The sequence below is a fragment of the Anser brachyrhynchus genome, assembly GCF_964034855.1.
Source record: "Anser brachyrhynchus genome assembly, chromosome: 1".
Classification (NCBI taxonomy): domain Eukaryota; kingdom Metazoa; phylum Chordata; class Aves; order Anseriformes; family Anatidae; genus Anser; species Anser brachyrhynchus.
The window spans coordinates 28,355,193-28,382,189 of NC_137694.1; the positions used below are offsets into that span (position 1 = coordinate 28,355,193).

Consider the following 26,997-nt stretch of genomic DNA (forward strand, 5'->3'; position numbering starts at 1 on the left):
TGCTGCTAAACTGGAAATGTTTTTACTTTTCTGTGTTTTACAGATAAAATACAAGTTATGTGAGTGAATATACATTAGTGTTTCACACACTGACAGTGAAAATGAAATAGTATTGTTTTCAGAAAACATTAGTTATAAATTTAACATGGCAGAACTGTTGGTTATGCACGTTACTGTTATTTTGATATTTGTATTCTAAATTAAATATAAAAATCAGAGGGTAAATAATTATTACATACAACAAGAATTTCTGGTTTTCTGATGAATCACAATTAACACCATTTGAGTTATTTATGTTTTAATGTTATATGATGATAAAAAACTGCTAGTCTAGTCCATTAATACATGAGCCATTAGGAAAGATTTCCCAGATAGTTTAAGAAAACAAATTCCAGCCTACAGAGCATTTGCTGAATTGGTTTCTTAGATAATTTATTAGACATTTGTGTTTTGTGACTGGTCATTTAAATCATATAGTATTGCCTTCACTCCCTGGTTGAAAGATTGAGGGACTAAAACTTCTTAACTTAAATAAGAAGCAACAGAGGAGAAACACTAAGTACTGCTGTGTGGGCATAAATAATTCTGTTGAAACAGAAACAGCTATGCACCTGAAATGAAAACACAGCATCATAATAATAATTGCTTTCACTAATTGGAAAGGGGAAAAGAATCAAATAATGCTCAGAATTAAAACATTTTTGTCACAAACTCCAGTAAAAAGACTCCTAGCTACAGAAACTGGTGTAAATGCAGATACACTATATTTAATCAAGTTTTGTATACTTTTTTTGTATTGATTTTAAAAGAGTACCTATCTCATATAATTTACAGGCTGAATGTCTGGTAAGCAAGGTATGAAATTTGCTCCCTGATTCTCTGAACTCAGTTTCTAAAACCTGCCAGTCATCATTTAATCAACTAAAATGGGCAGCTGTGTTAGGGAAGTGATTTTTCACACAGAACCTAACGGCAGCTGAACAAATATGCATAGTATCTGAAATACCATTTTAGCAGTTAGTAGGGCTTGAAAATTTCTCTGATACTTATTTGCTCCTGCCTGGCTCATGGTGTTATGTCCTGCAGACCCTGACAGAACCAGTATGTTGCTGCCTTGAAGTGACTCGTAAGGAAGATGGTAACCCTTCCTTTGGTGGCTATGAGAGGGCTATTCCCTGAGAAGGATATTTTACAGGTAAACTTGTGCAACTTGGCTTGTTAATGCAGAGTTGAGATAGGGACGTGATAGGTACAATACCACAGAAGCTCAAAATATTTTTCTCTTCCCTTTAGTAATACATGCAAGGAGGACAGGTGCTCTAATGAAGCATTTGCCTCCCCTGAGCTACAAACCATAAACCTTGCTAAATTTACTAGCCTTGTATAACAGTGTTGGAAAAAATCACCTGAAATTTCCATATCCCCAGTAACAAAAACACCTTGAAAAAAATATAGAAGTGACCAGAATTCTCCTTGAAGAGAAAAAGGTGGTTCAGATATTACAAATAATTTTCTCCAAAGTAAAGGGAAAACAAATGAGAACATAGTGAGAATTAACACCGCGTATGTAATGAAGTACTAACTATAGTTGTGGTTTATTAATTTTGTCAAGGAATACAACCTTTTTCAACATATTAATCTGCATCTTCCACTGGCAATCAGCCATCCTGTTTTTACGCAGATTAAACCGAGTAAATCTTAACACGGTATATGCATTTCAAATGATGACATGCCTGAACTCAACATAGAGATAATAAAAAACATCAGGTCAGTTAAAAGTAAAAACAAAATCCATTCTCCTTCCTCAGCTTCAGACAGAAATTAATGAAGTCATCAGGGTGCTGGAGCAGTCAGCAAATGCAAATGCTACCTTCAGGATTGCTTATACTGCAAACTTCAAATAGAAAGGTGTGGAAATAGGAGCTACTCAATCACTGGCTAAATGGGACTGTAAGTGTGAGATTTAGAAACACTGTTAATAGGCAACTGTTAGAGAACTGGGATTTTTTTTTTTGTCGTTGTTTCCATTTTCAGGAAAAAAATCCTCCAAGCTTCAACATTGTGCAGTTCAAACATACATAAACCATGTGTAATCACAGGGGTTTCGTTAGTTTAGAAAAAAGTTACAGTGTTTATCAAATACATGTTGTATTTCCTTGAATTTGCAGAGAATATTATTGTAAGTCTTTCAGAATATACCACTACTTAGAAACAAACAAACAAACAAACAAAAAATACAAATGCTTACACAACCAGCAGAGACTGAAGGCTACAACTTCTAACTCTTTGGACACCGGAGGACTCCTCTGTGTCATGTCACTGTTAAGCTAATATCATTTTAAACTATTTAGGATCATAAAACTAAGTCAGCAATCATTTACAGCTAAATGTTTGAACATGGGAAACATACTCATCTACCTGCTGGTTGAAGATAAACATATTTCTTTGAAGTCACTGAAGTGGGTTTCATTGTTCATTCAGGAAAGAAAGAAAGAGAGAAAGGAAAGAAAGGAAAGAGAGAAAGAGAAAGGAAAGAGAAAAAAAGAGAAAGAGAGGAAGAGAGGAAGAGAGAGAGAGAGAAAGAGAGAATGAGGGAAAGAAGAAGGAAAGACAGGAAGAAGGAAAGAAAGAAAGATGGAAAGACAAAAGACAGAGAGAGAGAGAGAAAGAGAGAGAGAGAAAGAGGAAGGGAGGGAGGAAGGAAATTTATCCCAGCAATTTTAAAGGCAAGGATTTCTCTAAGAATCTAAGATGAAGGAGAGGAACACTTCTCTTTTAAAAAGGCTCTTTCCAATCTGCAAGAGTCCTGTCCTTGCTGCTTGAAAGATGACCAAGGACATAATCAGGATAGAGGCACAGATCTTGTTTCCCATCCTATGGAGATGAAGGTATATAATGCTTTCTGTAGGGTTTGGAAAGTGTTATATTTTGTAATAGCAGATTACACCATTGCAGAAGAAGGGAAACTGCTTTTCCAGTTTTCAGTGCGCTGTTATAGACAAGGGAAGGTGTATTTTTATTTTCATCTGCATCACAGGCAAGGTTCCCCTAGGCAGGAAGAATGACTGAACTGTCTTATCTTGGCAGACATTCAGGGCAGGGAAGCTGATAGGGTTCCCTAATAAAGCACAACTGGAAAAAAAAATGCTAAAGCATCCCTGTAAGGTGAGGTACAGAGGTAGGACTCCTACTATCTTTGACGGCACATCAACCATAGCCTTTCCTGCAGTCCCTCAACTGCAAGACAAAGAGAACAGGGCAAGGAATTGACTGAATCTGGAAGAAAGGAAACAGGTCCCATATTGTCCACACTATTGCCAAATAGTTTTCCAGAAATTAAACTAATAAATTTAGTTACATAGTTTTCTTTTGCATGCTTGTGGTATAATGAGGAATCTACCTAAGAATAACAAGCTGAAAACATCATAAAAAGTTTTAATAATAAAATGTCATTTAGCATGGCAGGTTTTCTGAAAACACTGAGATAGACGCAGTCTTGAATGGTAACCCTGAATAACAATAAAATTTCAGAGATGAACATCCCTGTTTTTACTTACCCCAGAAGTATCATCTGTGCTGCAAAAAGTGCTATGGCAATACAGATGGCACTACAGACACTGAATGCCATTCAGTTGTAGTAGAGGATATTTGTGTGGTTTTTTTTTTGTTTGTTTCTGTCATTACCGAAACCTCTTCAAAAAGACAAAATTATTGTGTCTTTAGGAAATGAACTGTCTTTTCACTGTACCAACACAATACCTTGCATGATGGGGATCACAAACCTGAGTAAGTTTTTAAGGGCTGGCACTATAAATACTTCTCACAGCACATTGCATCCAAGCTATTTTTAAAAAGAAGTACTGCTGGCACCTACATCTGAGAAGGACTAAAGCATCTTACTCAGTTGCATACAAACCCTGAAAGTCTTCTTACCACAGACCATCCCTTCCTGTGTGGTGCTGCACATGTAAATCTGTCCGTATAAATATAAAGAAAGATACTGGTATCTCATATCTCTTCCTAAGAAATAAAATAGAATAAGGTAAAATATATTTTAACCTCTTAAAATATATTTTTATCTCTTCTATTAACAACCATGTCACAATTTTTTTTAGAAGCACTAGGGGATATATCTACATAGAGACAGAAGAATCATTTGGTCAAACAATATAAAAAGCAGTCTTCTAGTCTTCTGCCCCAAGTAGAATCAGATACCAAAAAAAAACATTTTTGTGGGCTTTGCTATTGTAAGGTAGGCTTGAACTCCTACCTTATTAATATTTTAACCAAAATACTAAGTTTTACAAGTATAAACTGCATGTCAACTCTGAAGGAAACTTTAAAAAGGGGAAAAAAAGGAAATAGTTCTCAGGACGGCAATAATATGATATTTTCCTTCCAAAAACCCCATATGCTATGACAGTCAACACAATGTTCACTGTAATTCAGTTCGAAACTCACTATTAACTTGTGATTTCCCACCTTTACTTGTTTAAATACCCTATCATCATCAGAAGACCTAACTCCATACTACTGTACTATAAAACATATTTCAAAGTTAAATAAAATATCTCTTTGAAAGAACTGTAAAAGAAAAGTCCAAAAGTTTTCTTACACAGAATTATTTAGTAATTAGGAACAATCATGATATATTGTAGTGTTCTTAACTGCATCTCATACTAGCATTTCTATTTTTTATATTGTCCAAAAAGCATATTGGGTTAAATTAGGTCAGAAAATTTGCTCTAACATTCATTTTTAGTTTTGTATTTGACCAGATTTAATTAGAAATACGTTAAAATTGATCACTCATTTTCAAAATATAAAAGGTTATCTCTTTAAAATCAGTACCTAATTTCTGTAATGCTTCTAGTCATACCTGTTATAATGGTAGTGAAAAAATATGTTTAATTTTCATAATAAGCATTTGGCATATCCAGCATTTCTTTTTGATCTACACCATCAAATATTTTAAATAATTTTTGTATACTAGTGGAACTCTCTGTTATCCAAAATACATTCTAGTAGGCACAAAAGAATATTTTGTATGGATGGGTGCTGGTTAATGATGATAGCCTTAATATTTTGCCAAATGCAATTTGAATCTTGATTTCTTAAGCAAAAATAATACCTAAAGATGAGGCCACTCTGAGTTGTTTTTACATTAAATCAGTTTTATTACCAAAAAGTACAAATGGAACTCTGTTTTATTGTTATGACTCTAGAAGAAATATATTTTTAAGTCCACTTATTGTTGCAATGATTGCTACCCCATCATACAGCAATTGTTTTAAAGATGCATTGAGAAGACTACAGGCAATTCATGGCTAGCTGCAAACTGCAGTCTTTACAACCAAGGCATTACTACTGATCGATTTACCTTTTGATTGGAATTCAAAAAATGTGTGGGAACAATATTTTAAACCTGCACTTTTGAAATCCCATTGAACTAATGAGGCGGATCAAGGGACCATTGCTATACTCCTAATGCTTTCCGTTTCTTGATCCTCTTCAATAGGATTTCAAGAGCAGATTTTTAAAAAGAGTTCTTTATTTTTTTGTTCACTCATAATCAAATAGGAAATCAATGAACAGTCATGCCCTGGACTGCTCTAATTTGGATAGCTGGTCTGAAATGATGTTCTGTTTTCTTTACATATGAAGCAAAAATCACCCCCAAAATAAAAGATGCTGTTGATTCAAGAGGAGATGAACATCTACCCTCCTTGTTTTATGGTGACCTAAACATCCTGACCTACATTTGCCCCTAATTTTTTAACTTCAACGGGTGTTTTGGGTGCTAAGATGATGCATAAGAAGGCTTTGTATTTCCACTTCTGTCATGCCACTGATACTGACTTTTGCACTGGGCTATTAGCAACCATCACTACATATTATTGCTTGACCCTGAGAAGTGCTGAGGCTCCTCTGGAGAATAACAGTGAAGAGGAATATTTAGGGATCATGATTAATGGCATCACAATAAAATATTTAAGCATGAATGACTAATTACATCAAGCCAAGCTCTAAGGCACCTTTTAAAAATAGTTCAGTTCCAGTTACTAAGAATATGAGACATCTTGACAAAATTTTTAACAATGCTTTCTGTGCAAGAAATCAAATTGCAACTCTAATACAAGTGGGATATTGCATATAAAGTTGTTTGCTAGTAACAGACCAAAAATAAGGAGAAACCTGTAGACCAAACATGGTCTTCCTGACATAGATATAAGCAAGATTACTAGCTATTAAATACAAACTTGTTTGAATATTGCTGTACCTCTTAGCAAGAGAAAGAAAGAGCTGAATGACATTTTTCTTCTTATGTGCAAGCTTATGTTTGTGCTTAGATTAAAATATTGATCAAAAGTTCAGTAATTTTAACAATAGCTTGCATTAAGAGGGCTAAATAAAATCAAAGTATAAACACAACCACTTCTTGAGGGTTATAAGTAAAGCAGCACAAGCTAAGACCTTGGGAATTTCCATTGCCCTGTAACTAGAATGAACAAAAATAGATCCCACAAGGATCCTGATCCCGAAGGACCACCTACCTATTAGGCAACAGTAGGTCAGCAAGGAAACTATATGGTTAATCATAGAACTGTTTGGGCTAATCTCATGTATATGTTAGACTTGTCCCTTGAGAGATAGATGATGGTTACTTATGAAGTTTTATGGATCCTACCCAAATTCCTAACTGAGGTACAAAAATGAATTTTTGTGTCATACTGCTCATTACTGCTACATAGGAAACAATTTAAGTGGCTGCCACTCATTTACTATACTATTAGCAAAATCTCACCTATGTCAATGGATCCAGAATGGTAAAGGGAGAAGAGAAAGATCCTAAAGCTATTAAAGGTAAAGAAGCTTACAGATACATTCTGTTCTCAATCTTTTTCTTGAGTCAATGTACCATTTCCAATGGTTTTAATGAGGTCTCAATCACAGCCTTTAACCCGAGCCATTTTACAGAATCAAGCTGAATAAATCTCTTACCACAGCACTGAAGTCTTCTGCTTGTGTGCTGTGCTCATGAACTGCATTGGAAGCACCCTGTTTTGCCCAAACATTTCCCTGAATCAACAATCATTTAACAAGCTGTGAATAAGCTGTTAGCACAATTATTCTGGAATGTGGATTCCAAGAGGGAAAAGCATGACAATCCCCATGATGATCACTGGTGGTTACAGTAAGAAATATACACTTGGCAGTCTGCCAGAAATTGGTAATTGTTTATGTGAACATCTTTGATTTATAGAAAACAAGAGAGCTATCTTACTCTAGTTAAATATCGGTTGTTACTGCAGCTCATCTGCTGGCAGTGAGAACACGGTGAAATTCTGGCTTCACTGAAGCTGAGGGCAAAAATCTAACTGAAGGAAATGAAGTGAGGATTCTGTGTCCAGTCTTGGGTGTTTTGGTGTTGGGGGTTTGGTTTTTGTTGTTGTTGTGGCTGTTGTTTTGTCTTTGTTTTCCCCTCTTAATTCATTTTCTATACCCATCTCTCTCCCCATTCACTTACCTGCTCTGCTGGCAAGTTTTGTTAGCTGTAAAATTTCAAATTCTATGGGCATGCATGAATCTGGAGCTGGATAAACTTATGTAGAGCTTGATAAATTTCTGAGATTTCCTTATAAAAAGAGATAACTGAACTCAAGGAAATCTCTTCCAAGGAAATCTCAGCCAAGGAAATCTCTTCCAGTCCTTTAGTTCTATATGCACATAGCAAAGTATACAGGATTGTAAATGCCTCAAATAGCATTTTTGAAATTTGGCAAGCTACTAGTTCATATGATATTGAGGTCTTACTTTTAGTACCTTCTCAAAATATAAAACAGCTGAAACATTTCTGTGAAGATATTATGCAAAATTAAATATTTAATTTTGCGTAATATCTTCAGAACATTTCAATATTTAATAACTATTCTGCTGGAAGTTCTCCTTGTATCACTAATGACAATGTAATAACCATATCAAAGGTCCCCACATGTAAACTGAGATGACATAATCATATACATACAACATATATTTCACACAGTTTACTCTATTTTAAAGTACATATAAAACTAGTTAGATTTATAAGAATCCTTCTCTACCTCCCAAGATTTTCTAGAGTTACAACTACCACATTTAGTATAACGTAATAAAAATGATACCTACGGCAGCCTCATTCCCTTCTTCCTGTGAACTTTGTTGGAACACGAGAGAAACAATTGTAAACAGAGATTAAATTATATTCTGTGTATATCACAATCATAAAGTCTTATGATTTCATTAGGTACGTTATACAGGCATAATGAGGCAGAAATAAAATAGTCTTAATATGAAATTCCTTGCTTCTGTGTGTACAACAGACTTACTATATAATGGGATAGTAGCTTCCTTAGTATTAATACATTGCATCTGTCTTATTTAAGCAGCTGAGTAGAACCTTCTTATAATCATCTGGTTTGTGATCTTTAATTAATAAGCTCCACTTGGTATATTTTCTTCTCTATATTCAAGGCTAGTAGCAGTATTATGTGATTTTTCTTGCCAATGACAACTATTTAACATAGTTAACATAGTTAATATTTAACATATATAACATATTTAACTGGGATTCCCAAATAATTTCTCTCACTTAGGCTAATATATTTATATGACACAACTGACATAACACAGAAATAATACTCAAAACAGGTGGTAAAAACCATAAATTTGAAGAAATTAATCTGTTTGTGGCTATCTAACAAAGAGAGAGAAATTTAACATGGCTATATCAAGCAGCCTAACTATTCAATTATGGAATTTTACAAATAATGAATTATAGAATATTTATTAAAATACATGTATCTTCAGTTAAATAGAAAAAATATAACAAGTTATATAATTCAGAATGGCAGTAAAGTGCAACATGGCTACCCTCACCATGTAAAACTTTTTATTGTACCAATACATTAAAGATAATAATGAATGTTCTCTAAGTCTGTCTTTTTTGCAGGACATTTGCAACAGGTTCTTAATCAGCGTGCTCTTTATTCTTCATATTTGGATTTTCTTTGAAAAGATTGCAGTGTGGTCTGGATCGCAGACATTTGCTTTTACCACCTTTTTATAAACTGTCAAGGCTCACAGAATTTTTACTAAATAATCATAGAATCATACAATTATTAAGGTTGGAAAAGACCTCCAAGATCATCTGGTCCAACCATCCCCCTAACACCAGTATCACTCACTAAACTATGTCTCTAAGTACCACGTCCAGCCTTTCCTTAAACACTCCCAGGGACAGTGACTCCACCACCTCCCTGGGCAACCCATTCCAATGCCTGACTGCTCTTTCTGAGAAGAAATTTCTCCTAATTTCCAAACTAAATCTCCCCTGGCGCAACTTGTGGCCATTTCCTTGAGTCCTATCACTAGCTATCTGTGAGAAGAGACCGACCCCCAGCTCCCCACACCTTCCTTTCAGGTAGCTGAGAGAGCAATAAGGCCTCCCCTGAGCCTCCTCTTCTCCAGACTAAACAACCCCAGTTCCCTCAGCCGCTCCTCACAGGATTTGTGCTCCAGGCCCTTCACCAGCTTCGTAGCCCTTCTCTGGACACACTCCAGGGCCTCGATGTCCTTGTAGTGAGGGGCCCAAAGCTGAACACAGTACTCGAGGTGCGGCCTCACCAGAGCTGAGTACAGGGGGACGATCACCTCCCTGGTCCTGCTGGAGGACCTCCTGGTCCTACACTATTCCTGATACAAGCCAGGATGCCGTTGGCCTTCTTGGCCACCTGGGCACACTGCCGGCTCATGTTCAGGCAAGCATCGATTAGCACCCTCAGATCCTTTTCCTCCACACAGCTCTTGAGCCACTCTGCCCCAAGCTGGTAGTGCTGCATGGGGTTGTTGGGACCAAACAAATAAGAATACTTGTCAGGGAGTGTAGTGATAGTATAAGGAGTAATAGTTTTAAACTAATAGAAGGAAGATTTAGATTAGGTAAAAGGAAGAATTTATTTACTGTGAAGGTGGAGAGGCACTGGAACAGGCTGCCCAGTGAAGCTGTGGATGCCCCATCCCTGGAAGTGTTCAAGGCCAGGTTAGATAGAGCTTTGAGCAACCTGGTCTGGTGGGTAGTGTCCCTGCCATTAGGAACTGCTATAAAACAACAGACTGAATCATGCAAACCCTGTAATACTGTGAAAGTAGCAAAAATATTAAAAGATTCAGCCCATGGACTTCTGAAAATGAGAAAGATTTTGAGAGAAAATTCAGAACTCAAACTTAACTCATCTTTACTTATCTGGAAGACTGAGAAACAATACAGCATTTTAATTATGGGATTTTAACAAGCCTGCTTTTCAGAGACATTTAGAAATACCATTCATTGAAACTACTATAGCTGTGGATAAACATACATGCTTTTCTTTTTGTACAAATAAATGTTTGATGAAGTTTCTTGGCAGGATTTTTTTCCCTTGAAGAGCTTATTTAGTTTAGGTTACTGTGATACACTCATGGAATATGAACATATTCAGTAGTGATGTTTTCAAGATTTAAACCATAGATATACTAATGAAATTTAAATAAGCATGGTAAGCACAAGTAGGGAATCACACGTGGACTTGACAAAGACAAGTCATGTCCATATGCATGTATCAGTATGACATGCTGATTACATTTTGCTACCAGCTAGGGGCAGTCTGACGTACAAAATAAATAATGAGCTTGGAAATCAATGACTTTGAAAATATAATCCCAGCTCCACCCTAAACTGCTGTTGTGAGTCGTCTTACACAAAAGGGTTATGTAATTTAATTAAAGAAATTATCATGCATGATGTTATTACTTATTTATAAATAGAAGCAATACAAACTTGTTTCCAGTCCTGCCTACCAGCAACCCATAGGACATGGTGGTAAAAAAATATAATTAGTCATAGGAGTTATTGCATCACCACTGAATTCCCATTAACCTCAAAAAATCCCTCTCTTTTTATGTAGGAGTTATGGCAGGTCAAATTTAAGAACCACCTGAAATGAACTGCCAACTATAGTTCATGTTTTAATGCCAAAGGAAAAAAAAAAAGTGCTAGTCTTAAGACAGCATTCAGTTTTCCTTAGCGAAATTTTGACAAAATGTGGACAGCCTTTCAGTAAGAGCACAGGATATAGTTTCCTGGGATACTGTACTCCAGTTAAGCTTAAGTGATGAGGATTACTTTGCCTGTTTCGCCTGGATGTAACAACTCAGCAGTGAGTCATCGTTACCTTGCTTTAACTAAAAACCAATGTCATCAAGCCCTTTCATCTTTCTGCAAATGCATCTAGGACACCATTTTCAAACTTAGGTGCCTGAACCTGAGACGCCCAAATAAGAGACTGTGAAAAAGTGCTGAGCAGATACAAACCCCTCTAAAATCAATGGTCTGTATTCATCCCTGAATACAATTGATTCTCATCACTTGAGCAGTAAAAATGAAGCATAAATCTTTCCTCCTGAAATAGCCAAAGATTGTCCCTACAAAAAGGGAGCCCCCAATAACACAAAACTGGATGCCCAGGTGCTACTGTGAGGAAGAGAAGGCTGAGTGGATACCAGTTTATCTGATCAACAATCAAGAATGTGTGGGGCCACACACGTGAGCATAACGCAACAAAAATATTATGATGCTGACATGTTGCAAATGAATTTTTCTGTTTGACACTTTTTCTCCTATAGCATTGTTTCTTTGTATCACAATGCTGTGGCAAACATTTATTTTGTAATGACTAAGGGAATATATGTATTGGCTGTAGCAACTAGACTGTACTGATATATATTTTTAGTATATATCATAGAGTTATTAAAAACTCCTCCAATTCTGTTAATAGGCAGAAATGTTCATTCTACTTTGAAAGGAAATATGTAATACAAAATGTTCCAATATTCAGACCGAGTGAGAATGGCAATAAGGAAGACTGTAGAATATGTCAATCTTACTTGGTTTTCTTCTAGACATAATATATAAAAAAGGAAAGCATGAAATCATCCTTCTAAGGATTTAAAGATAACTTTAATCTAAAAATAAATCAGCTACTGTTCTTAGGCAGGGGTATTTTTTCTAAAATTGGGCCAAATCCTTCATTTCAACTTGGACACTGGCTGCATTAGTCACTGACATTTATGAATGAAAAACAAAGATAATACAATTATCAGTGCTGCCAAACCAAGTAGTCCATGTACAAAAATTTGGGAACATTTATCCATGAAAAAATGACTAGTTAGAATGTGATAGAACACATTCCTTAAAGAAAGAAAGAAAGAAGAGGCTATTAGCTCTGTCAATTTTTCTTCCCCCTCCTTTTTTTATTTTTTATTTTTTTAAGTTATATCGTTAACTTATCTTCCAGTTTTGTGTTCATTAATGTATTTTAGCATATTAAGCAGGCAGATTTGGACCTATCAGCCTGTTCTTTCTCCTCCCACATAAGATACTCAAGGGAAATTAATTCATCACTTTTTTTGGTGATAAACTAGAAAATTATCAGTAAAAACATAAACACAAAAAAGTTGAGAATCATGATTTTATAATCTTGATTCAACACACATGTTCAACTTCCACAGTATATAAATTGTTATTCAGAATAAACAGGTTTGCAAACAGTAATGGTCTCCTACTTTCTGTACAATGGAAGAACACATTGTGAAAGCTCCAAACTAATGAACAGACACAAAAGTTACTAAAAACTGTTACAGCAGAGATGGGACAGGAACCAAAAAATACTCTGATCTAATTAAAGCCCAGACAAGCTTTTAAAAAAGCTGTTCGCTCGTGTCTTCCACCAATGACTGAGTATGCTGTCCTTAAGAAAACTACTTCATCTTCCAATGAAGCCTGGGTTTTGACAGATTTCAGGAATTCAAAATTTTACATATACTTCGTCAAGCTTTCATTCACCTACCTTAGATAAGATTATTTTAGCTTCCTGCTCCACCCCATATAATACTGTCAAAAAGCTCTACTTCCAAAATTTAAGAAAACGTCTAACCTACTTCTTATTTACTTAGTCACATGCCAAAGCTCTATCATTACGTGTGTTATTGCCTTCCCATATGTAACTCTGTAAACTTTTATTCATGCATTGAAGACATACAACTATTAAGTGAATGAACACTATGAACCTAAGTTTCCAAGCTAGTCTTCATTATTCATAAAAAATAATGAAATACATTTCCAGGATGTTGTAAAATACATGAACTTTGGCTGTAACTATTTAATGCCATTGATGTTAGAAGCTGTGTGCAGACTGTTAGACTGACAAACCAAAGATAGTCTGCAGGCTGGAGCACAATTTCAGTACAAGACATTTCCATCAGTCTAGTAAATCTGCTATAAAGTCGGAGGGAAGTTTTCAGAATGACTGAAGCTAGAATACTACATTTATGTATTAACTAAATTTGTAGTTGTTTTTCATTGTTTCTTCAGCACCATAATGTCACATTCAGTCACTCACAGACTGGGAAAACATTATCACTTCCAAGATAAACTCTAATTCAATCTTCTGCAAGCCCTCTCCTCCTGTTTCGGCTTATCCCTTTTTGTCTCGGTGTACTCCTTTCCCTTCCTTCTGCATTTCCTTTCCTGCAGTAACTCCTAGAGTCAAGCCTTTTACTGTTTTGTTCCACACGGGTTCTGATATTCTTCTGTTTAAAAAAACAACTAAAGCTGAAAAACTGTGACAGTAAGTTATGTGTTTGGTCTCTCGTTTTTCTTGTTGCAGCTACTAAAATGGCAATCATATTTAATGTTGACAAAGATATTATACCTAAATTTCAGAACAGGTCTATTCACCAAATTGTTCATCCTTAGAAAATGCATAGCTAAACTGATTTTTATTCCCATCCCACCCTAGATAAAACAGCTAGACCTCTAGTTTTATCCCTAAAGATCATCATACATCAAAAAGCATCAAAATAACACTTTTCAGCAGATTGTTAGAGATAGACTGTTTAACTAGGAACAGAAGTTCATAACAACTCTATTTCACTGCTATGATCTTGACATCTAATGTTTTGTGCATTCTGGGGAATACCATAAAATGAGATAACAAAGAGGAATATGATTTATACAGCAATCAGATATGCGATGGAATTCCTCAACTGTTCACTGCCAGATACTGTTTTCTGTTTTTCCCTTTCATATTTCTTATTAGTCTTTGTTGCTCAAAACTACTGAAAATGTACTTATTTTATCAGTAAATTGTGAACTGGAAGCATAATACCGAGTATTTTTTAAAAATACTGTTTGTGAAGTTTCTTAGGGATATAGATTCCTCTCCATTTCATTATTTTCACTTTTTTCCATTTTTTCCATGTTTGCTGCCTTCCTATTGCCTGTCACTACCCTCCCCTATCTTCTGTGCATTCCTCTTTTTCCTTCTGTATATGAAGAGTAGCCTCTGCAGTCTTCTTCCAGCCCCATTTAAAATTACTATGCTTTTAAGATACTTTTAAACAAAAAATATTAAAAATACATAATATATATATAAAATATTATATAAAAACTAATATATTATTAAGTCTTAAGTCTTACTAAGTCAAAATATCTCTTGTCTCTTCCTTTCTCTCCTTTCAAATCTATGAAAATTAGCAGGGCAGTTTGTATTTATAAACACTTAGAAATTGATTTTAAGTCCTCAGATGCCTACACCCATAAACATGCTGCACAAGTACAGCCACAGAAGCAAAAGGAAACTGAGAACACTATTTTAAAAGTCAATATATACTTTCCTACCCGTTTGCAATGTAAATCTCACAGGATTTTGTGCATCAAAACCCTTGTAATGCAAGCCGTATTGCTCTTCATCCTAATCCAGAGGAAAACAAAAAACCTGTTTTGGCCAAAGTCAGCAAAAAATGAACACTTCTCATTTTACTTAACTTTCTAAAAACATACACTCCTTGAGTTTCCTGGTCCTTCCTATGCATGATGCTGGGTCATGGCAGAGCTAATCGAGCACTTCCTCTTCCCCTCAGGGCCCTTTATGTACAATTGACTGGCTCCCATTTTTATAATCCAGCTTTCCTAAATCCCTAATTAGAGACCCTACTTTGATGTAGGTATCTCAAAGCTGCTTTATAACCTATCTTTGTAATTTTGTCACTAATCTGCCTTCTCCACACCTACCCAAAACAACTGAACAAAAATGGAAAATAAACCAGCTCTAGCAGGATCACCACATCACACAACTATTTCAAAAGGTTCAAGACCAAAACGCTTTGGAGGTATCAAAAAAGACACACATTCAAAACTGAACTTCATATAAATGTTGAAAATTCTCACCATTAACATTTTTTTTTCATAATGATTTTGCAGCATATTATGCAGCTTCACTGAAAGTACCGATCCGAAGACAAAGTGGAGCTTCAAGAATTTGTTCATTATGCTTGGGAAACAAATGCAGAGATCACGGAGAGGCTCTGAAACCTGCCTCCATACATCCTACCTTAAAATAACAGCTAGTTTTACTTTAAATACAGCAACACAAGTTTCCAAACCACTCCACTTTTCTTTCCTTTTTGTGTGCATAAACATCTTATTTTGCACACTGTACTTATTTTCTTACAAATTGTGGTGCTAATAACCAGCAAATAAAATACAAAGAAAATACTTAAATTCAGCTCAGTGAAATACACAGCCTCATATTCATGGCATCAGAGTTCTCTTTAAAGAGTACAACAACAACAACAACAAAATAAGCAACTGTTTTCATGAAGAGAATAATATTTATTAAAATCAACCCCAAAACACATATGTTCTTGTAAGCCTTTGTGTGCTTTATAGCATTCCAGGGAGTTCAGAACATGCAATTGTTAAGAGGAAACACATACACAATACCAAAGTATTCTCACAGCTTCCTTTCCCATGTAAAGCTGGTCCCAAACAGATCATTTTACTGATGTGCATTACAGCAAGTGTCTTTCATTGGAAACACTTCAAACAAGGAAAATTCCACAAGAGAGAAGGCTACTGCCTAATACATTGCAGTGATATGACCTCTTGACCGCAAGTTTTTTTGTATGTGTATCACCAAAGGGCTCTTGACACCTGTCATTTTTAGAGATTAATAAAAACATTAAAAAATAAAAATAAAAAATATATAATAGTGTTTGAGCTGAAACAGGTGAAATCAGATGCTTTGCAGTGCAGTACGGCTATTCATTTTAACCCCTTTCCCCCTTTCTATCTGTTTTAATTTTAGCTTGTTATTACAAGTTCTTAGAGCTGGCAGAGCTGCTGTATCAAAATTCACCTCTTCTTTGAGCAGCTTCAGAGTAGAACTGTTAACTTTCATTTGATAATAAACTCTTCTGTTCTATGAATTTGATATTCACAGCTGGTTAAAACTACCTTTCAATTGATTTCTATGCCTTCTATAAGGTGGAACACCATAGGTAGTGGAAGGCATCCGTATTGGAAGAATTTCCCAGTAAAACTGTATAATACCCGTAAAATCAAAATATAGAATAAATTAACTACCTGTCCATAATTATTTAAAGACTTGAAACATGGAGGATGTTCTCTGGTTGCCTTTTTAGTATTATAAATACACCTGGTTTAGGGTGGAACTGTTGCCTCATCTATTAACAGGGATGAGACTTTACTCACAGTCTATATAATATACTTTAGTATGAATCAGAATGTTAATAACATAAGCCTTTCTTCACTGTCCTTTCAGTCTAAATTTTACCACATTAGGTCTGTTGCTGCAAAGTGTTCTGTGTCTATAAACTATTCCGGCAAAGCATATGCCAGCTCCTTCATATGTTTAGAAAGGTGGACAACACACCCTCATGGCACATCCAAATTACCACAAGTTGTTCAGATTATGAGGAATCATACATACGTCACATGTGTCACAGTGTCATGACAGGAAACATTACACCTATTTGCACAGTTCCTGTGACAATGGTCACAGTTCCTACCAGATGTATTGACCTCACAAAGACGAAGAACCAGGACAATAAAGTGTATCGTACTAAAGAATAGCAATTTTAAAAATATACTTAATTCATTATCACGTATATACTGCTACTGTAAGTACTTCTATGAGTATATGATGCCACATGGATTTGGACAAATGCATTATTAGCATTATATCTACTTCTTGATAGATTAAGTATATCTTTATCGGAAAATAGTTACCACTGGGAAGATGCAGAGACCACGGAAAGACTGCAATAATGTAAAAGTGCTTCAGAAAACATGACTTAGACCACACACCTTCTCATTCAGCTCCCCTGTATCCTTACCCTCTTTCCCACCTCCCAGAAATACTCCATCCTCTGAGCCCTCGCTGGCCTTTCCCATCTCTCAGCTGCTTCCCTCCAGGTCCATCTGGCCCTGCCCAACACCTCTGGCTCTTCTTCCCCTTTGGCCACCCATCATCCAATTACTTGACCTGCCTTGTTTTAATTTCCCAGACCCTGTACAGCACAGACTTGAGGCTTGGCTGTGGCAGCCCTGCCCTGCAGCTGAATGAATGCAGCAAGAGGGGCAGCGGGACAGGGACAGGCCTGGGCAGCTGTCTGCTCCTCACCATCCCACTCAGCAGCTGGAGGGGGGATCTCCACAGGGGATCTTTGCACAAGCTCCTCTCCTACAGCTTCAGGCTGACCACTCTTTCTGCAATGAAGAAATCACTCAAGGTCTGGATAGCTCTGTGGCCAACCAAAGGAACAACATGCTCAATCTTCCCAGCTGCATGCAGGACCATGGAAGCCTACTTCCCACCAGCGGCTAGGCACCTGGGAGAGCTGGCTCCATGAGGTGCCCATGGCCTTCGTAATTATCTCCCTCAGAGTTGCCTTTAAAAATACCTGAAAACCCATTTTTCAGTGTTTAATGACCCAGACACCAGATAAGCCTCAGAAACGATGACTGTTGTTTGTCACATCAAAATAACAGAGTAAAATATAAATGGAGCTTTTCAATTCTGTCACACAGGAAGCTGAAACACATTTCTGAGGGTGAGCTTAACCCTCATTTCTGAGGGTGAGCTACAGCGTGGTCTGTTAGCCACATAGTCCACTCTTTGGTTTTTGAATCCCTAAACACTTGGCATATCCCATGCACCGATATATTCTGTGCATGTGGATATGATGAACTCTTGTATATCATAATATATTTGTGTCAGAAAAGGTAATGTAATTTTAAGGGCTTGTGATATATTTATCACAAGGAAAATATATATATATTTAAGAGAGAGATTCTGATCCCCTGGCTACGTATTTTGTATTTTTCTAACACAAATCTTACTCAGCCATACAACAGGATGGATTGATTTAAATCAAATGGTTTAAATCACCAATTTTAATCACAATTTAAACCAGCAAGAGAGAATCCTTGATTTAAATAGTAGATTTTTAATCTTGTTTTGTATTTGCACTTTCAGATTGTTTGCCTAAGCAAAAGTTCCCTGTCACTGATTCATTGAACCACGAAGCTACGTTGCTGCTCAATAAAACATGAGCTCTTACATTAAATTAACCGTTTCTTTTTACTAGTATGAAATGCACATTTAAATTCCTTTTTTTTTCCTTACATTTAATTGAGTTGGATGTATTTCTTATTTAGAAAATAATACTGCTTGTTTTTTATCTTGCTACAGTGCATTGAGATGGAAATTAGAATTAGATTCAAAGTAGTATTCTAACGCTGTCTTGTATTTATTAGATTATGAAAGTATCTAAAGTTTAGTCATTTATTATACAAGAATATTTTATTCTAGTGAGTGAACTGGCCAATAGTTTCTCATAACCAAAAGGATATTTTCAGAAGTGGCTAAGGATACGTGAACATCCTCCCAAGATTTCTAAAATCAGTTAGAAGTGCCAGTGAAATCATCTGGAAAAGGAAAACAAGTTAGACTGCCCTTTTAGTTACCATTGGATTTTTAGCTTTGTATTAGTACGTCCACCGAGAGACAACAGAGACAACTGTTTCTGTGCAGCAGAAACATATTTCTGCAATAAAAATAGGTAAGTACTAGAATTCACTCTAATTAAAAACATTTTAATGATAGACACTTAAACGGATGACATGGCAACATTTTTACGAACAATGACTAGACTCAGAAATTTAGCACATCTTCCTTTGATATAGCAATTAACAAAGCAGCAGCCTTCATTTCATTGAAATTTGAAGAGAATTCACTGATGCAACAGGTTTTTTAAGTCTATTTAAATTCTTAGACTGTAGCAGATTTAAAGCTATATAAGTATTTTCATATTTTAAATGTTAAATTTAAATTGGGCTATTTCAAAAAAGAAGCCCACTCCAATGTAAATAACTTAAACTGCATTTTTAAAGGTATAAACATGTTTCCCTAACACTAATTTGGATCCAATCCATCTTGAGGTCTGGATATTTAAAACCTAAAATATAATGAATGTTACATCTTCAAAGAACACTGACTGAGTGGTGATGTTTTAATTCATCTTATTGTGCTGTAACATAGAAAAACATACATCATACAAAACGTTGCAAATTTTACTACTGAGTTTCCTTATTTACTACTAAGTCTTGTAGACCTTAAATAAAATATTTATATAAATAAGGAGAAAAAGATGAGTGCAGAAAGTTGAAAGTTAACTGTATCTCTTGGAAATGTGGTGTAACAATGCTACATGTTAAATGCAACATTTCTCTTAAGTATGAGTTTGTACTTATTTATGACTGTGAAGTAAGAGCCTCAAATTACATATTTCAGGAAATACACAGGCTTTTATTCCATGACTCCTGTTAAGTTATTACCTTTGCATCAGCTGAGCTCTTTAACCATATGCTTATTTTTAGAAATGTGCTACACATTCCCTATTTAACACAGCAGATAAACATGTGCTTATGTCCTCTTTAATTAAGTAGGCTTGTTCCCTAAAGCACCTTTAATGTAAATTTATTGTGTTAATTTTATGTTTTTCTTGTTTCTACTGAATGGAACAATTACAATTTTTTTATAATATTTGGTGTTAGCTGACAATAGCTACCCAATTCTAATCTTAGAGATTACTGGCCAAATGCAAAACAAATCCATAGTGCCAAGGTATTTATGAGTCTTCATCTTAAATGTATTTTTACTCGTATTTTCTACAACACTGCTCCGTAACTGGACTCTTAAAACAATGGGCCATGTAATTTTTAAGGCTTTAGAGTAGTGTTCATACTTTTTCAGGCAAGTAATGAAACATGTTTCTTTTTCATGTAATGTGTATTATCAAGTCCATACAACACACATATTAAATATATGGCACAGCATACTTTTCCGGAATTGATCAAATTTGTCTGTTTATTTTGCATTTCTTAGAGATTTGCCACAGCAGAAATCACACAGAATGTGCTTCCTAATCTATATTTTATATTGTTAATGCTGATTGACTTGGATTTTAAAAGTAAGAGAGGTTAGGCTAGGCGTTATGACTAAACTTCAGCAAGTACAAGTTTGTTCTCAGCCTCCTATGTTTATTCTCTTTTGTTTCACTGAGCACAGTAGGGAAGGCAGGCATGTTAGTGCAGCATTGTTTTCCGTAGAGAATTCAGTAAGTGCAGTATCTATAAGAGTGTTATAGCCAAAAAAATAAATAAATAAAATAAAAATAAAGATCCTTTCTCCTTGTGGAAAGAGTTCAGCAGCTGCAGTGGACCAGGACATACGCCAGTGGTCAGAGGTGGCAGTGACCAACAGAAAAGGATGGGCTTCAACAGGTGTCCAGGCTGTGCTGGAAAGCTGGAGCTGTAAAAGCAGTATGTTCAAGAGGGAAGAATTTGAGGGGGAATGTCAAGTAATGTGGGAGAGAGACAAGAAATGAAATGGAGAAGGCGCATCTGGGAAGGCAAGGTCTGTCCTGGTTGCACGGTAGGTCACAAAGGCTGCTCTGCTTAGAACAATGTGGATGTTCCTAACCCATTTTTTTCTGTCTCAGGGGCTCCAATGCTTCTTAGCTTTCAGTTCCCACTCCACAATTTATATTCTTTCTTTAGGTCTCTACTTATTTGATCCCCCAGTACAATTCACATTTCCTCATCCTTTCCAATCTAATAAGCTACTGCTGCCTTCTCTTTTGCTGCTGAATACAATAACATTATTCTTTCTATAGATCAGTTATAGAAAATAATTTTAAATCTCTAACTTTCATGATGCATTTACTCACTAAAACATATTTAAGAAACATTAATATTGATTGCCATTGAAACCCACAAGGACATTTTACATAGCCATTTTTCCTCATCATTTTCGAAATTCACCAGGTATGCCAAGCACATCTCTCAGTAACTATCACGTTGGAGTGATTTAATAGAATTTTAGGGATTCATACAAAGTAGAGGGGAATAAAAAGAATGCGTCAATTTACCCGTTTTCTTTGTTTGTTTTTTTTTTTTTGTGTTAAGTCAATGCTTTAGAATATATTCTGTAGTACAGATTTCATTTAACACTTCTGGGCTTGTAATATCTTTGAAATTTCAAGATACCTGCAAGTTTTGTTGCATGTTTCCAATCCATATACAAACTTTAAAAAAAAAAGAAAAAAACTTTGAGAAACATGTAAGACTGTAAACGGATAAAGGCTAATGTTAAAGATTTTTCTAAAAGGAAAAAAATACTTTTTAGGTATCTCAGGACTGCCCATAATTTAGATAAATTCTACCGTCTTCAATGATATACCAGGAAACAACTAAACAACTGTATCTGTCAAACGTTATGAATCTCAACAGAAAAACTTTTATGAAGTTTTGCCTATTATTTATATATACTGCTTGGATTTCCATTAACTCCACAATTTAAAGCTTCTGCTCTCATTTTCCGAGGATTTCTGAGAAATACTTCAGACACGATTAAAAAAACTCTACATTTCACGCAATTAACATTAATGATGCATTTACTGCACATAATTATGCCAAGGATGTAGATTAAGAAGACGACATTCACCTCCTCAGCTGGCGCTACACTCACTTTGAAAGCACAGTCATCCACCCCACTGAAAGTCCCGCCTATGAAATAAGAGGAGCAAATCTCACATAGGATCTGCTCAACATTGCGGGCTGTGATACCAATTTCCTAACATGAATATTTTCATGTTAAAACACAGAACCTTAACACATATGTAGTCAGGGGGTGCTAGAGAAGTTTTCTGATTATGAAAGAGGCTGGAAGAAAATACATTCCTACTCCCAAAACTTTTCTATTTTTTCACGTGTTAGGTTCTCTGTATCTGGAAGGATCTCAGAGATGTACTGATACAGCACAAACACATACAGTCACATATAAGATCTCTTCATTACGGCATTGGATAAACTGCATTCAGATTGTGTTTCTCTTCAGTGAAATAACACTTTAATCATCCTAGTGTTCCTATTCTGTTCTAAATTCTTTATAAAAATCTGATAGGCAACAACTTACATGAAGCAACATTTCATAGAAACCCTGATACATTTTTCATGGTGTATGTATTTTGCTTTCTGTGAACCGGGGGGGGGGGGGGGTGATGTGAAGGGCTAGGGAATCATTATTGTCCTAAAGCATGACTAACTGTGATGAAGGACTATTAGAAGCAATCCTCTTTGAAATCAGGACAATTTCCGACAGCAGGCTCAACACGCCTTGTCTCAAGAACTTTTGTGAGAACTTTGCTCACGTTAGTGCTTTCTGTATCAGATCAAAGATTCTGTTGTTAACCTTATCTACTTTATGAAGATAAATCTTGAAACCTAAGACTGGATGATTCCTCATGGATTTTGTTATGATTTAGGAGAAAGAGAAGGTAAGTGGTTCTTGGTCATTTCTCTTGAGGAAACTGATAACAAAGCCTTGAAAAGCAACGCAAGAGGAATGCAGAACATTCTGTAGGCAAAAGAAGGCCTAAAAACACAAAGCAACCTGTGGCAAACAACTTCTATGCAAGAAAAACTGTTTATGAAGCTTTTCGGATGTCTCAGGGAAAAACAAACAAACAAACAAACAGATATACAGGTTTGGATTATACACGATGATGGGCTGACAGTGCAGCTGGAAGAAGAATTTGTGAAAGAAAAATCCTTTTTCTTACTGGAGAGTTTTGCTATCATTTTCTATACTTTAGGATACAGTTAAAAGGATTAATAAAACAAAACACCAAGTTTATTATTTATAGGATACCTGGAGATACGACATACAGGGAACACCAATCTTTCCTTCCTCTTTTCATTTTGTTAAAGGAATTTCAAAGGAAGAATACTCTGAGATGACAAATTACTTTACAGTATGAGGGCTTTTAAATGTGAAAACTGGTAGTAAAGCTTAAAGTACAGGTAGAGTCTTGCACAGTTTGGAGAGGAAGCAACTGATGAACTTTAAGAATTTAAGTATATTAAAAGATCATACAGCCTAAAGTCAGCTACAAGAAATTACATGGATTCTCCTAGAACCTCTCTGTATATCTTGACTATCAAATTATTATTATTACTTATAAATTTAGTATGTTTTAAATTATATTAAATGACATATATGCATATTGTAATACATGTTGAATATTACAATATCTTCCTAAAGACTTAACAATTTGAACAATTACAATGAGATGCATAATATAAAAAAATGCACACCAAAATAAAACAAAGAAGAAATCAGTAATATGACCTTCCCACAGGTAAGGTAGCACATCTACATTGCACCCATTTCTGTGACTGCAACACAAGCTGACACAGATGAGCTGTTTTAACTAGGTTAGTAGGTACTGCTGGTTTTGACAGATACAGCTCAGGTCAAACTACAAAAGTTGAAGAATCTGGATAAATACTTAGGCAGTAGAGATTTCACTGTGCCCTACAATGGTACAGATACAACATTAATAGCACACAAACAAACTAGTTTAAAGTTAGCTCAGATAAGCTAGTTTCTCATGGAAGTTTCTTCTTTTCTCCATTTGAGTAAGACTGTATGAATTCTAGGTAACCCAGAAGAGAATACAAGCTTTATATCACAACCTAAATCTGAAATTTTAAAGTATATTTCTTCATTGACTCAATTTCCAGGTGTTTCATGTTATATCTCTTCCTGAAAACGACTTAATATCACTATTGCAACCTTATCCAGTCTCACTCAGCAGACACATACCCATTTTGATGGGAGATGACATGCTCCTAAACTCCTTGGATTTCGGTAACAATTCATCAGTGCTTCCACACCTGGATTCCTCAGATGCAGTTTAACAGCAGAGACTCCAGTGGTAATATTTGTTTTTTAAAAAAAAAATCATTTACCAACTGCTTACACCTTAGCCAGACACATCTTTTAAATGAATTTGGCATCATCCAACCCATTAGATGGGACTGCGTGCTAATTCTGTCTCTAACAACTACATTTCTAATTACTTACTACATACTGTATACTCTTCCAATTACATACTATATTATATACTTACTAGTACTTAGAATATTACTATACTATATAATTACATACGATCCTGAGACTAAAACATCAAACTTTGTAAAACATCTACTACTTATATTAAACTACAACAGCCACAAAGGGACCATACTTTGCTAAGTAAAAGAGACTAAAAGATTGGTATTCACAGGCATCAAGCGGGATAGACGAAAATACAAAGCAGCAGAAGTTTGTGTGGCCCAGAAAGACAGACAAGAGAGGGTAAAGGTGAAAGGAGCACAATGTGTAGGATAGGACAAAGAAACCAAGCCAACAATGACAGAGAAAAAGCCAGCAGAAAGAATGAGAGAAAGAAGACCCTGTGGAAGAAGAGCCAAAGCCAGCAGGTGGAAGGATTCACTGGGAACAAGAAGAGATAATCAGTCAACAGATTTAAAATAAATCCTCAAATTAATAAAACAAATAGTAATTCAGAGGTCAGTAACAGAAGCATCTATGGCCTCTTACTGGAAGCAGCCTAGTCTGGGCAATGTTTTATTGCTAATACAGGCCATATTCATTTTGCTACTTAGTCTGTAAAATACAACATCAAGCTTGAATTATTATAAACAACAACAATATATAAACACTTCATACTACACAATAAACATTCAGTTCAGGCTTAAACTGACCCCTGGTTGAAAAGACTCCACACAAAGTAATACAAAGTGACTACAAAGTAATTTTGAGCCTACTATGCACACTCATAGATATAAAATCCACAGATACAGATTCTCTTATGAAGAGAGCTGCACGATCTATTTCCTACAAATCACACTTAGCTTAAATATTTGAGTAGTTGTGTTGGAGAGGATGTACGGAGCATTTGCTTCCTCGACTGACTGGCATGCTGCAGGATATTTTAAATTTTCAGTACAATCGACTGTTTCTTTGTAGATGTGTTTGATGTCCACTACACAGAATTGGTGACCCAGTATACTTCCTAAAATTGGTTACATGCTTAGCAAGGCCTTCTCTAGACATTCACATATATACAAGTTCTGCTTCTTTCTGTTCTGAGATCCCTAAAGAAATAGAAAAAACAAATCATACTGATTGCACTCATGATGCAGATAGAAACAATTATTTATGGAAATAAATAAATGAAATAAGACAGAAATACCTCTTGTACCTAATAGCTGTCAGTTGTGACTGCTGCCATTCTAACATAATTACCATCAATTTAAAATAACTAATTTTCCTTTGCTACACTTAATCGAATTAAATTCACACTAAAATCAATTTCATATTTTAGCTAAAATCATACATATTTTTATATTACACATACTTGGTTAGGGGACTTTTTAATTTCCTGTTACTTCATCTCCCTCATTTTCTTTCAGTGCATTTATTGTATTGCATCCCTTACTTGTGGACTTCCACTATATTGGTGTTATGTTATGTTGCCTTTGATGTCAAGAGCTCCACTGGTCAAGCTGCATGATGGTACTTCTTTCTAATTACCACGAGCTTTCCCACTATGTAGTTTCACACAAGGTTCAGTTGTACTCCAGCTTTCTTTAATGTACTTTCTGGTCACCTTGTCTTCAGTCTGCCCTCAAAGATTACATTTAAATCAATTTATTTTCAACAACCTGGATCTTTTGGCACTTCTAATGTTCCTCTACAGTGTTTCTGTTTTGGTTAAGGTTATTTATATCTTTCTTTCACCTAACTGAAAGGTAGAAGTGCTTCTCATAGGCAAAGAGAGACTCCTCAGATATAACTACGGTGTTTATGTCCCTTCGGCTCTGTCTTCCATCTATTTATCTTCATTGTCCATTTTATCATCTTTGACCCTGAACTTTTAGTCCCTTCCCATAACTCTCATAGCTATGAATGTACTTACAACCACTCAGAAGTTAATAGACACTGAACCAGGTCTAGAGAAAGGGTTCTTTAGCTTCACCCGTTCTAAAATCATCTTCAAAACTTTATCTTCTTCAGCTTTAAATAACAGCAGGAAATGCCTCATACTTCTCAACCCTACTCTAAGCTTTTAGGAGATCAGAATATGCTGAATACCCTCTTGTCTGCATTCACATTTCCAACAAAGTACCATCACTACACCCCATTTACACATCTTTCTGAATATTTATTTCAAGGATTGATTTTTATTTTCTCATGGACTAGATCCAGTCCCTCACGTGGATATTACGTTTTTTTCACAACCTCAGCTGTTCCTGCCTCTCATCTAGTAAGTCAAATTGGTGCTCCTCCGTTCCCACCTTACCAACTCTACCTGTTTTTCAGCTACATAAGCAATTGCATTGTTTCTTATTATAAAGACTACAGAACAAATGCAGGATTAATAAGTGGGACAGCTACTTGCTTACTTCAGCCCTGGTTTTTGATGTTTTGTTTTATTCCCTGTTGTAGAAGGCTGCCAACAAAACCTATCAGTGCAGGCACGGACATGAGGTCTCAGCATGGAACAGGTACAGAAACTTCAATACGGGTGAGGAGTAAAGGAGTCCCAGTCATTAGAGAGACAAGAAGCACAGATTCAGCCAGGAAAAAAAAAAAAAAAAGCATGAAGGGCCTCCATCAAATCTTTCGAGCTCAAAAAAAAAGA

At 35.7% G+C, this 26,997-nt stretch overlaps 1 protein-coding gene across 16 annotated transcripts in view; it reads right to left on the reverse strand.

Moving 5' to 3' along the window:
- FOXP2 (forkhead box P2) overlaps positions 1-26,997 on the reverse strand; it is a 439,933-nt gene that overhangs the window by 161,358 nt on the left and 251,578 nt on the right. The window lies entirely within an intron of this gene.